The following is a 12,919-nucleotide window of genomic DNA, read 5'->3' on the forward strand; positions in this document are numbered from 1 at the left end:
CCTAGGTGGTGGCCCCTACTTTTCGGACGCGTTTTTAAGGCCTAGGTTAGTACTAGGTTAGTATAGAGGGCCTTAGCGCGCCTTCGACCTCATCGTCGCCTTAACAATCCATTTTCCAACCCTCTACTATTTTTGTGCCCGCGATAGCTCGCGTAGGGCTTCTAATTTTATATAGAAAGGCCTACTATAATTCTAATTCTATAATATAGAGCTCTCTTCTTCTTCTCCTATGATATTTACGCGTTCGGTGGCTTTATTTACCCACACCGCGCTTACGTGTCTCCCCCTTACCTCTTACAGATATGGAGTCTTTTAAGAATCTTCTTACCCTACGGTCCACTTTACGGCTAAAGGAAGCCCCCTTAGCCTCCCCCCCTATAGCCTCCAGAGCGAATTTAAGGCCTAGATGGCATGGCTATAGGATATTTATAAGGCCTAGCGCTTAAAGAATACTATAAGGGCGTATAAGCCAAAGTAGAAAGAGTAGGAAGACTAGTACGCGAGACTAGAAGGCAATACGGACGGCGCCTAGGTAATAAAAGATAAGCTTTACCTATTTCTAGAGCAGTAAGTTATTAACCGAGAATTATAGGCCGCTGGCTATTAAAAATATAAGTTAAAACGGAAAGAGATATAGAAAGATAGTAAATAGGTAAAGAAGAGGCAGAAAACAGCTAAGGCAGGAGGGCAGCTAGGGGGGAAGGCAGCTATAGGGGCAGCCGCAGCTATAGGGGAAGAAGCTATAAAGGATAAAAAAGGAGAGATATGGGATAAGGAGGCCCTAGACGCCCTTTTTAATAAGATAATCCGATACTTAGTTATAAATAGCTATGTCTCCACTATTACTAAGCTCTATATATGGTAATTAGAAGGTAAGGCCTTGCAGCCACTACAGGGGGCGAAGCTTTTAGCGATACTAGATAGTATTTACCGCAATAAGGACCGGATTTAACGCGTTAACTTTATTAACTAAAACCTATTTATAATTACTAGCGGCTACGACGTTAAAGGGCTTAAAAGGGCGATTACTTAGTACTAGGAGACGGGCTCTAAAATGCTAGGTTTAGTTAAGTCTTACCTTTAAACTATAGCCGAGTATTTATTAGGTTTATATATTACCAGTTTATATAGCTACTATTTTCTAACCTATTCCTTTTCTTAGACTATACTACTATTACCTAGGGTAAAAGTAGATGGGATATTTAGCTTATTAACTTTGTCCTTATTAAACTAGAGAATAAAGGGCCTAAACTAAACGAGCTAGCGCTGTATATAATTATATTAATAATATAAAGGAAGTAGAATTAGCACGGTAAGGTTAAGTATATAGGCTATATACGTAATACTAACCCCATCCTCTACCCTCTCTCTATAATAGCCTTCTACTTCTTTAACCGCTAGGGTAAGAACGGCGCTAAGAGCTTCCCATTCTTTCGGTAGCCAGAGGACTACTATAACCTATATATCTTCCCTGGCAGCATTAAAGTACCGTAATAGCCGCTAAGCTATTATATACAGTTTAAATAGAATAAGAAGATATTCTAGGGGGTAGGGATTTACTTAAAAGAGAAGACCTATAGCGCCCGTAAGTAGAGCGTCTAATATACTAAGCTTAGCAGCATTAAGGAGACCTAAATTAGATAAGCCGGACGCTAGAATATAAACGCAATAATAGGAGCCTACCTTAGCTACCTACCCTGTGCGTTTATACGGTCAATTACCGGCTTCCTAAAGAAAGGAAAGGGCTACTTTCTTCCCTACGCGCAGGAGGTGCTAGAGGAGGCCCTTTGCTTAAAGATATAGCCCGAGACTAATATCTGGCTAAAATGTATAGAGACCTACTACCTAGATAGGGCTAATAATAAGGTTATATAGCTTAACCTTATAGGCTTAGGATTTCTACGCCTCCTCTATACGCTTAGGGTAATCCTATTATAGGACTTAGTAATCCTACGTAAGCAGTTCTCACTCTACCCCCTATAAAAGGACTCCCTCTTTAGCTATAAGGAGTACTAGAGATTTACTACGCGGGTAAAAAGCTCGCTAGCTAATATAGTTACGCTAAATAAACTAATAATATGGAAATACTGGCCCGCCTATAAAGCTATAGCTAAGCTAAAATATAAGGCCGCAATCTTAGAGATTAAGGGGGTTTAGTTACACGTATATATGATCTTAGAACACCTTAGCGAGATAAAAAGGTTATTAGTATTATTTATACCTACACCTATATAGATCTAGTAAGGAAAGACGGGTATCTAGATAGGGCCTATAGAGTCCATATATCCACTATCTACTATAATGTCTACTATAACGTCTACTATATCCGCGCTACCTGCTTAGCTATCTACTATATCCACACTGCCCGCTTAGCTATTTACTATATCCGTACCCTCTGCTCCGCTATCTACTATATCCACACCCCCTGCTTAGCTATCTACTATATCTACACCCCCTACTTAGCTATCTACTATATCCGCACCCCCCGCTTAGCTATCTACTATATCCATACTACCCGCTTAGCCATTTACTATATCTACGCCGCCCCCGCTAGCGTAGGCGCAAGTAGATACTTAACTACCTCTCCTATTTATCCTTAACCTATAGGCGCTATTAAGAAAATATAAGATGCTTTAGGGCGGCAATTTAGTATTCTAGCTCTAGGCTAAGTGGACTTTAGGGCTAGCGGGTGGGCCGTTAATTAAAGCTCTTAATTACTACTAGGGGGCGCGCTAGCGGGTTAACGGCGAGGCTATATTCTATAGCCGTCGCCGTAAGATAATTAAGAATATAAGATAGCGCATAGAAGACGGTACGGTAAGAGATAAAAGATAGGCTATTAACTAGCTAGAGCAGCTATAGGGCCGGCGTTCTTTAGATTGGCTTTATAAGAATATCTAACTACTAGCTCTTAGGGTAGGGAAGAAAGGGAAAGGCTCTGTATTAAACAGTATATATATATATATAATACTATCTTACTATAAAACTACTATAGTAACCAAGACGCCTTAATATAGGACTGCACTATAGTAACTAAGACGTCTTAATATAGGACTACTATAGTAACTAAGACGCCTTAATATAAGACTATATTGTAGTAACCAAGACGCCTTAATATAAGACTATACTATAGTGACTAAGACGCCTTAATATAGGACTATACTCTAGTAACTGAGACGTCTTAATATAGGACTATATTATAGTAACTAAGACGCCTTAATATAGAAATGGCACGCGTTTAGGTGTTTAAAATTTAGAGTAATATTATATAACTGTCCAGAAGTACCGATCTAACTTAAATTATATACCTTTTCGCCTAAAATCGCGTGTAAAGGTACTTAGGGGCGGTCGCTGCGCGACCTTATGCGGGGTTCGCGCTAATTATTAGTAGGGGTGGCCCTAACCTCGTATTAACCTAGGCCGTAACTAAGCTAAATAACCCCCCCTAATATATAATAGGTATTAGAGGTCTGGGTTAGGCTTAGTATAACCTTAGGTTATATATAAGCCCCTAAGGTCCTTAACATATCGTCTAAATATCGCACCCCCCCTAGGTGGTAGCCCTTACTTTTTAGACGCGTTTTTAAGGCCTAGGTTAGTACTAGGTTAGTATAGAGAGCCTTAGCGCGCCTTTAACCTCATCGTCGCCTTAACAATTTATTTTCCAACCCTCTACTATTTTTATACCCGCGATAGCTTACGCAGAGCTTCTAATTTTATATAGAAAGGCCTATTGTAATTCTAATTCTATAATATAGAGCTCTCTTCTTCTTCTCCTATAATATTTACGCGTTTGGTAGCTTTATTTACCTACACCGCGCTTATATGTCTCCCCCTTACCTCTTACGGATATAGAGTCTTTTAAGAATCTTCTTACCCTACGGTCCACTTTACGGCTAAAGGAAGCCCCCTTAACCTCCCCCCCCTATAGCCTCTAGAGTGAATTTAAGGCCTAGATAGCGCGGCTATAGGATATTTATAAGGCCTAGCGCTTAAAGAATACTATAAGGGCGTATAAGCTAAAGTAGAAAGAGTAGGAAGACTAGTATATAAGACTAGAAGGCAATATAGACGGCGCCCGGGTAATAAAAGATAAGCTTTACCTATTTCTAGAGTAGTAAGTTATTAACTAAGAATTACGGGCCGCTGGCTATTAAAAATATAAGTTAAAACGGAAAGAGATATAGAAAGATAGTAAGTAGGTAAAGAAGAGGTAGAAAACGGCTAAGGCGGAAGGGTAACTAGGGGGGAAGGCAGCTATAGGGGCAGCCGCAGCTATAGGGGAAGAAGCTATAAAGGATAAGGAAGGAGAGATATGGGATAAGGAGGCCCTAGACGCCCTTTTTATTAAGATAGTCCGATACTTAGTTATAAATAGCTATATCTCCGCTATTACTAAGCTCTATATATAGTAATTAGAAGGTAAGGCCTCGCAGCCACTACGGGGGGCGAAGCTCTTAGCAATACTAGACAGCGTTCGCTATAATAAGGACCGGATTTAACGCGTTAACTTTATTAACTGAGGCCTATTTATAATTACTGGCGGCTATAACATTAAAGGGCTTAAAAGGGCGATTACTTAGTACTAGAAGACGGGCTCTAAAATACTAGGTTTAGTTAAGTCTTACCTTTAAACTATGGCCGAGCATTTATTAGGTTTGTATATTACTAGTTTATATAGCTACCGTTTTCTAACCTATTTCTTTCCTTAGGCTATACTACTATTACCTAGGGTAAAAGTAAACGGGATGTTTAGCTTGTTAACTTTATTCTTATTAAACTAGAGAATAAAGGGCCTAAACTAGACGAGCTAGCGCCGTATATAATTATATTAATAATATAGGGGAAGTAGAATTAGTACGGTAAGGTTAAGTATATAGACTATATACGCAATACTAACCCTATCCTCTACCCTCTCTCTATAATAGCCTTCTACTTCTTTAACCGCTAGGGTAAGGACGGCGCTAAGAGCTTCCTATCCTTTTAGTAGCTAGAGGACTACTATAACCTATACGTCTTCCCTAGCAGCATTAAAGTACTATAATAGCCGCTAAGCTATTATACGTAGTTTAAATAAAATAAGAAGATGTTCTAGGGGGTAGCGATTTACTTAAAAGAGAAGACCTATAGCGCCCGTAAGTAGAGCGTCCGGTATACTAAGCTTAGCGGCGTTAAGGAGACCTAAATTAGATAGGCTAGACGCTAGAATATAGACGCGATAATAGGAGCCTACTTTAGCTACCTACCCCGTGCGTTTATGTGGTCAATTACCGGCTTCCTAAAGGAGGAAAAGGGCTACTTTCTTCCCCGCGCGCGGGAGGTACTAGAGGAGGCCCTTTACTTAAAGATATGGCCTAAGACTAATATCTGGCTAAAATATATGGAGACTTACTACCTAGATAGGGCTAATAATAAGGTTATACAGCTTAACCTTATAGGCTTAGGATTTCTACGCCTTCTCTATATACTTAGGGTAATCCTATTATAGGACTTAGTAATCCTATATAAGCAGTTCCCGCTCCACCCCTTATAAAAAAACTCCCTCTTTAGCTATAAGGAGTACCAGAGGTTTGCTATATAGGTAAAAAGCTTACTAGCTAACGTAGTTACGCTAAATAAACTAATAATACGGAAATACTGGCCCGCATATAAGGCCGTAGCTAAGCTAAGATATAAGGCCGCAATCTTAGAGATTAAGGGGGTTTAGTTACACGTATATACGATCTTAAAACGCCTTAGTAAGATAAAAAGGTTATTAGCATTATTTATACCTATACCTATATAGATCTAATAAGGAAAGATAGGTATCTAAATAGGGCCTATAGAGTCCATATATCCACCATCTACTATAACGTCTACTATAACGTCTACTATATCCGCGCCACCTACTTAGCTATCTACTATATCCGCACCGCCCGCTTAGCTGTCTACTATATCCGCACCCCCCGCTCCGCTATCTGCTATATCCACACCCCCCGCTTAGCTATCTACTATATCCGCACCCCCTACTTAGCTATCTGCTATATCCGCACCCCCCGCTTAGCTATTTACTATATCTACACTACCCGCTTAGCCATCTACTATATCCACGCCACCCCCGCTAGCGTAGGCGTAAGTAAATACTTAACTACCTCTTTTATTTATCCTTAACTTATAGGCGCTGCTAAGAAAATATAAGATACTTTAGGGCGGTAATTTGGTATTTTAGCTCTAGGCTAAGTGGACTTTAGGGCTAGCGGATAGGCCGTTAATTAAAGCTCTTAATTACTACTAGGGGGCGCGCTAGCGGGTTAACGGCGAGGCTATATTCTATAGCCGTCGCCGTAAGATAATTAAGGATATAAGACGGCGCGTAAAAGATAGTACGGTAAGAGATAAGAAATAGGCTATTAACCAGCTAGAGCAGCTATAGGGCCGGCGTTCTTTAGATTGGCTTTATAAGAATATCTAATTACTAGCTCTTAGGGTAGGGGAAAAAGGGAAAGGCTCTATATTAAACAGTATATATATATATATATAATACTATCTTACTATAGGACTACTATAGTAACCAAGACACCTTAATATAGGACTACACTATAGTAACTAAGACGTCTTAATATAGGACTACTGTAGTAACCGAGACGCCTTAATATAAGACTATATTATAGTAACCAAGACGCCTTAATATAAGACTATACTATAGTAACTAAAACGCCTTAATATAGGACTATACTCTAGTAACCAAGACGTCTTAATATAGGACTATATTACAGTAACTAAGACGCCTTAATATAGAAATGGCACGCGTTTAGGTGTTTAAAATTTAGAGTAATATTACGCGACTATCTAGAAGTACTAATCTAACTTAAATTATATACCTTTTCGCCTAAAATCGCGTATAAAGGTACTTAGGGGTAGTCGCTACGCGACCTTATACGGGGTGGCCCTAACCTCGTATTAACCTAGGCCGTAACTAAGTTAAATAACCCCCCCTAATATATAATAGGTATCGGAGGTCCGGGTTAGGCTTAGTATAACCTTAGATTACGTATAAGCCCCTAAGGTCCTTAATATATCGTCCAAATATCGCACCCCCCCTAGGTGGTGGCCCCTACTTTTTAGACGCGTTTTTAAGGCTTAGGTTAGTACTAGGTTAGTATAGAGGGCCTTAACGCGCCTTTAACCTTATCATTACCTTAACAATCCATTTTCTAACCCTCTACTATTTTCGTGCCCGCGATAGCTCGCGTAGGGCTTCTAATTTTATATAGAAAGGCCTACCGCAATTCTAATTCTATAATATAGAGCTCTCTTCTTCTTCTCCTATAATATTTACGCGTTTAGTGGCTTTATTTACCCGCGCTATACTTACGCGTCTCCCCCTTACCTCTTATGGATATAAAGTCTTTTAAGAATCTTCTTACCCTACGGTTCACTTTACGGCTAAAGGAAGCCCCCCTAGCCTCCCCCCCTATAGCCTCTAGAGCGAATTTAAGGCCTAAATAGCGCGGCTATAGGATATTTATAAGGCCTAGCGCTTAAAGAATATTATAAGGGCGTATAAGCTAAAGTAGAAAAAGTAGAAAGACTAGTACGCGAGACTAGAAGGCAATATAGATGGCGCCTAGGTAATAGAAGATAAGCTTTACCTATTTCTAGAGCAGTAAGTTATTAACCGAGAATTATAGGCTACTAGCTATTAAAAACGCAAGTTAAAACGGAAAGAAATATAGAAAGATGGTAAGCGGGCAAAGAAAAGGCAGAAGACGGCTAAGGCGGGAGGGCAGCTAGGGGGGAAGGTAGCCGTAGGAGCAGCCGCAGCTATAGGGGAAGAAGCTATAAAGGATAAGGAAGGAGAGATATAGGACAAGGAGGCCCTAGACGCCCTTTTTAATAAAATAATCCGATACTTAGTTATAAATAGCTACATCTCCGCTATTACTAAGCTCTATATATGGTAATTAGAAGATAAGGCCTCGCAGCCGCTATGGGGGGTAAAGCTCTTAGTAATACTAGACAGCGTTCGCCATAATAAGGACTGGATTTAACGCGTTAACTTTATTAACTAAGGCCTATTTATAATTACTAGCGGCTATAACATTAAAGGGCTTAAAAGGGTAATTACTTAGTGCTAGAAGACGGGCTCTAAAATACTAGGTTTAGTTAAGTCTTACCTTTAAACTGCGGCTGAGCATTTATTAGGTTTATATATTACTAGTTTATATAGCTACCATTTTCTAATCTATTCCTTTTCTTAGGCTATACTACTATTACCTAGGGTAAAAGTAGACGGGATATTTAGCTTACTAACTTTGTCCTTATTAAACTAAAGAATAAAGGGCCTAAACCGGACAAGCTAGCGCCGTATATAATTATATTAATAATATAGAGGAAGTAGAATTAGCACAGCAAGGTTAAGTATATAGGCTATATACGCAATACTAACCCTATTCTCTACCCTCTCTCTATAATAGCCTTCTACTTTTTTAACCGCTAGGGTAAGGACGGCGCTAAGAGCTTCCTATCCTTTCGGTAGCTAGAGGACTACTATAACCTATATATCTTCCCTAGCAGCATTAAAGTACCATAATAGCCGCTAAGCTATTATACGCAGTTTAAATAAAATAAGAAGATATTCTAGGGGGTAGGGATTTACTTAAAAGAGAAGACCTATCCCTTCGCACGTTAGTTTGCGTCCTACGGTATCGATAAGGGCCTGGCCAATAAGAGGCGCGCATTGGGCGCCCGTGTGTACAGCTAGGCACGATGTTCCTAGGCTTGGCGCCAAGTGTAGGACTCCAACGTGCGAAGGGATAGCGCCCGTAAGTAGAGCGTCCGGTACGCCAAGCTTAGCGGCGTTAAGAAGACCTAAATTAAATAGGCCAGATGCTAGAATACGGACGCAATAATAGGAGCCTACCTTAGCTACCTACCCTATACGTTTATATGGTCAATTACTGGCTTCCTAAAGGAAGGAAAGGGCTACTTTCTTCCCTACATACGGGAGGTGCTAAAGAAGGCCCTTTACTTAAAGATATAGCCTAAAACTAACGTCTAGCTAAAATATATAAAGACCTACCACCTAGATAGGGCTAATAATAAGGTTATATAGCTTAATCTTATAGGCTTAGGATTTCTACGCCTCCTCTATACGCTTAGGGTAATTCTATTATAGGATTTAGTAATCCTATATAAGCAGTTCCCGCTCTACCCCCTATAAAAAGACTCCCTTTTTAGCTATAAGAAGTACTAAAGGTTTACTATACGGGTAAAAAGCTTACTGGCTAATATAGTTACGCTAAATAAACTAATAATGCGGAAATACTAGCCCGCCTATAAGGCCGTAGCTAAGCTAAGATATAAAGCCGCAATCTTAAAGATTAAGGGGATTTAGTTACACGTATATACAATCTTAAAACGCCTTAGCAAGATAAAAAGATTATTAGTATTATTTATACCTATACCTATATAGATCTAATAAGGAAAGATAGGTATCTAAATAGGGCCTATAGAGTCTATATATCCACCGTCTACTATAACATCTACTATAACGTCTACTATATCCGCGCCACCTACTTAGCTATCTACCATATCCGCACCGCCCGCTTAGCTATCTACTATATCCGCACCCCCTACTCCACTATCTACTATATCCGCACCCCCTACTTAGCTATCTACTATATCCGCACCCCCTACTTAGCTATCTGCTATATCCGCACCCCCCGCTTAGCTATCTATTATATCTACACTACCTGCTTAGCTATCTACTATATCCGCGCCGCCCCTATTAGCGTAGGCGCAAGCAAATACTTAACTATTTCTCCTATTTATCCTTAACCCGTAGACGCTACTAAGAAAATATAAGATACTTTAGGGCGGCAATTTAGTATTCTAGCTCTGGGCTAAGTGGACTTTAGGGCTAGTAGGTAGGCTGTTAATTAAAGCTCTTAATTACTGCTAGGGGGCGCGCTAGCGGGTTAACGGCGAGGCTATATTCTATAACCGTCGCCGTAAAATAATTAAGGATATAAGACGGCGCGTAAAAGACGGTATGGCAAAAGATAAGAGATAGGCTATTAACTAGCTAGAGCAGCTATAGGGCCGGCGTTCTTTAAATTAGCTTTATAAGAATATCTAACTACTAGCTCTTAGGGTAGGGGAGGGAAAAAAAGGCTCTATATTAAACAGTATATATATATATATAATACTATCTTACTATAGAACTACTATAGTAACCGAGACGCCTTAATATAGGACTGTACTATAGTAACCGAGACGTCTTAATATAGGACTACTGCAGTAACCGAGACGCCTTAATATAAGACTATACTATAGTAACCAAGACGCCTTAATATAAGACTATACTATAGTAACTAAGACGCCTTAATATAGGACTATACTCTAGTAACCGAGACGTCTTAATATAGGACTATATTATAGTAACTAAGACGCCTTAATATAGGAATAGCACNCGTTTAGGTGTTTAAAATTTAGAGTAATATTACGCAACTATCTAGAAGTACTAATCTAACTTAAATTATATACCTTTTCGCCTAAAATCGCGTGCAAAGGTACTTGGGGGCGGTCGCTGCGCGACCTTATATGGGGTTCGCGCTAATTATTAGTAGGGGTGGCCCTAACCTTATATTAACCTAGGCCATAACTAAGCTAAATAACTCCCCCTAATATGTAATAGGTATCGGAGGTCTAAGTTAGGCTTAGTATAACCTTAGGTTACGCATAAGCCCCTAAGGTCCTTAACATATTATCTAAATATTATACCCCCCCTAGGTAGTGGCCCCTACTTTTTAGACGCGTTTTTAAGGCCTAGGTTAGTACTGGGTTAGTATAGAGGGCCTTAGCGCGCCTTTAACCTTATCGTCGCCTTAACAATCTATTTTCTAACCCTCTACTATTTTTATGCCCGCGATAGCTTATATAGGGCTTCTAATTTTATATAGAAAGGCTTACTATAATTCTAATTCTATAATATAGAGCTTTCTTCTTCTTCTCCTGTAATATTTACGCGTTCGGTAGCTTTATTTACCCGCGCCGCGCTTATATATCTCCCCCTTACCTTTTATAGATATAGAGTCTTTTAAGAATCTTCTTACCCTATAGTCCACTTTACGGCTAAAGGAAGCCCCCCTAGCCTCCCCCCCCTTATAGCCTCTAGAGCGAATTTAAGGCCTAGATAGTATAGCTATAGGATATTTATAAGGCCTAGCGCTTAAAGAATACTATAAGGGCGTATAAGCCAAAGCAAAAAGAGTAGGAAGACTAGTACGCGAGACTAAAAGGTAATATAGACGGCGCCCGGGTAATAGAAGATAAGCTTTACCTATTTCTAGAGTAGTAAGTTATTAACTAAGAATTACGGGCCGCTAGCTATTAAAAACGTAAGTTAAAATAGAAAGAGATATGGAAAGATAATAAGCGGGTAAAGAAGAGGTAGAAGACGGCTAAGGCAGAAAGGCAGCTAGGGGGGAAGGCAGCTATAGGGGCAGCCGCAGCTATAGGGGAAGAAGCTATAAAGGATAAGGAAGGAGAGATATAGGACAAGGAGGCCCTAAACGCCCTTTTTAACAAAATAATCCGATACTTAGTTATAAATAGCTATATCTCCGCTATTACTAAGCTCTATATATAGTAATTAGAAGGTAAGGCCTTGCAGCCACTATAGGGGGTAAAGCTCTTAGCGGTACTAAACAGCGTTTACCGTAATAAGGACTGGATTTAATACGTTAACTTTATTAACTAAGGCCTATTTATAATTACTAGCGGCTATAACGTTAAAGGGCTTAAAAGGGTAATTACTTAGTGCTAGGAGACGGGCTCTAAAATGCTAGGTTTAGTTAAGTCTTACCTTTAAACTACGGCCGAGTATTTATTAGGTTTGTATATTACTAGTCTATATAGCTACTATTTTTTAACCTATTCCTTTTCTTAGGCTATACTACTATTACTTAGGGTGAAAGTAGATGGGATATTTAGCTTGCTAACTTTATCCTTATTAAACTAAAGAATAAAGGGCCTAAACTAGATAAGCTAGCGCCGTATATAATTATGTTAATAATATAGGGGAAGCAGAATTAGTATAGTAAGGTTAAGTATATAGGCTATATACGCAATACTAACCCCATCTTCTACCCTCTCTCTATAATAGCCTTTTACTTCTTTAACCGCTAGGGTAAAGACGGCGCTAAGAGCTTCCTATCCTTTTGGTAGCTAGAGGACTACTATAACCTATACGTCTTCCCTAGCAGTATTAAAGTACCGTAATGGCCGCTAAGCTATTATACGCAGTTTAAATAGAATAAGAAGATGTTCTAGGGGGTAGGGATTTACTTAAAAGAGAAGACCTATAGCGCCTGTAAGTAAAGCGTCTGGCATACTAAGCTTAGCGGCGTTAAGGAAACCTAAATTAGATAGGCTAGACGCTAAAATACGGACGCAATAATAGGAGCCTACCTTAGCTACCTACCCCGTACGTTTATATGGTTAATTACCGGCTTCTTAAAGAAGGAAAAGGGCTACTTTCTTCCCCGCGCGCGAGAGGTGCTAAAGGAGGCCCTTTACTTAAAGATATGGCCTAAGACTAACGTCTAGCTAAAACGTATAGAGACCTACTACCTAGATAGGGCTGATAATAAGGTTATATAGCTTAACCTTATAGGCTTAGGATTTCTACGCCTCCTCTATACGCTTAGGGTAATCCTATTATAGGACTTAGTAATCCTACGTAAGTAGTTCCCGCTCCACCCCCTATAAAAGGACTCCCTTTTTGGCTATAAGGAGTACTAAAGGTTTACCGCATGGGTAAAAAGCTCGCTAGCTAATGTAGTTACGCTAAATAAACTAATAATGCGGAAATACTGGCCCGCCTATAAGGCCGTAGCTAAGCTAAGATATAAGGCCGCAATCTTAAAGATTAAGG

This window comes from Cenococcum geophilum (genome assembly GCF_001692895.1).
Source record: "Cenococcum geophilum 1.58 unplaced genomic scaffold K441scaffold_61, whole genome shotgun sequence".
Classification (NCBI taxonomy): domain Eukaryota; kingdom Fungi; phylum Ascomycota; class Dothideomycetes; order Gloniales; family Gloniaceae; genus Cenococcum; species Cenococcum geophilum.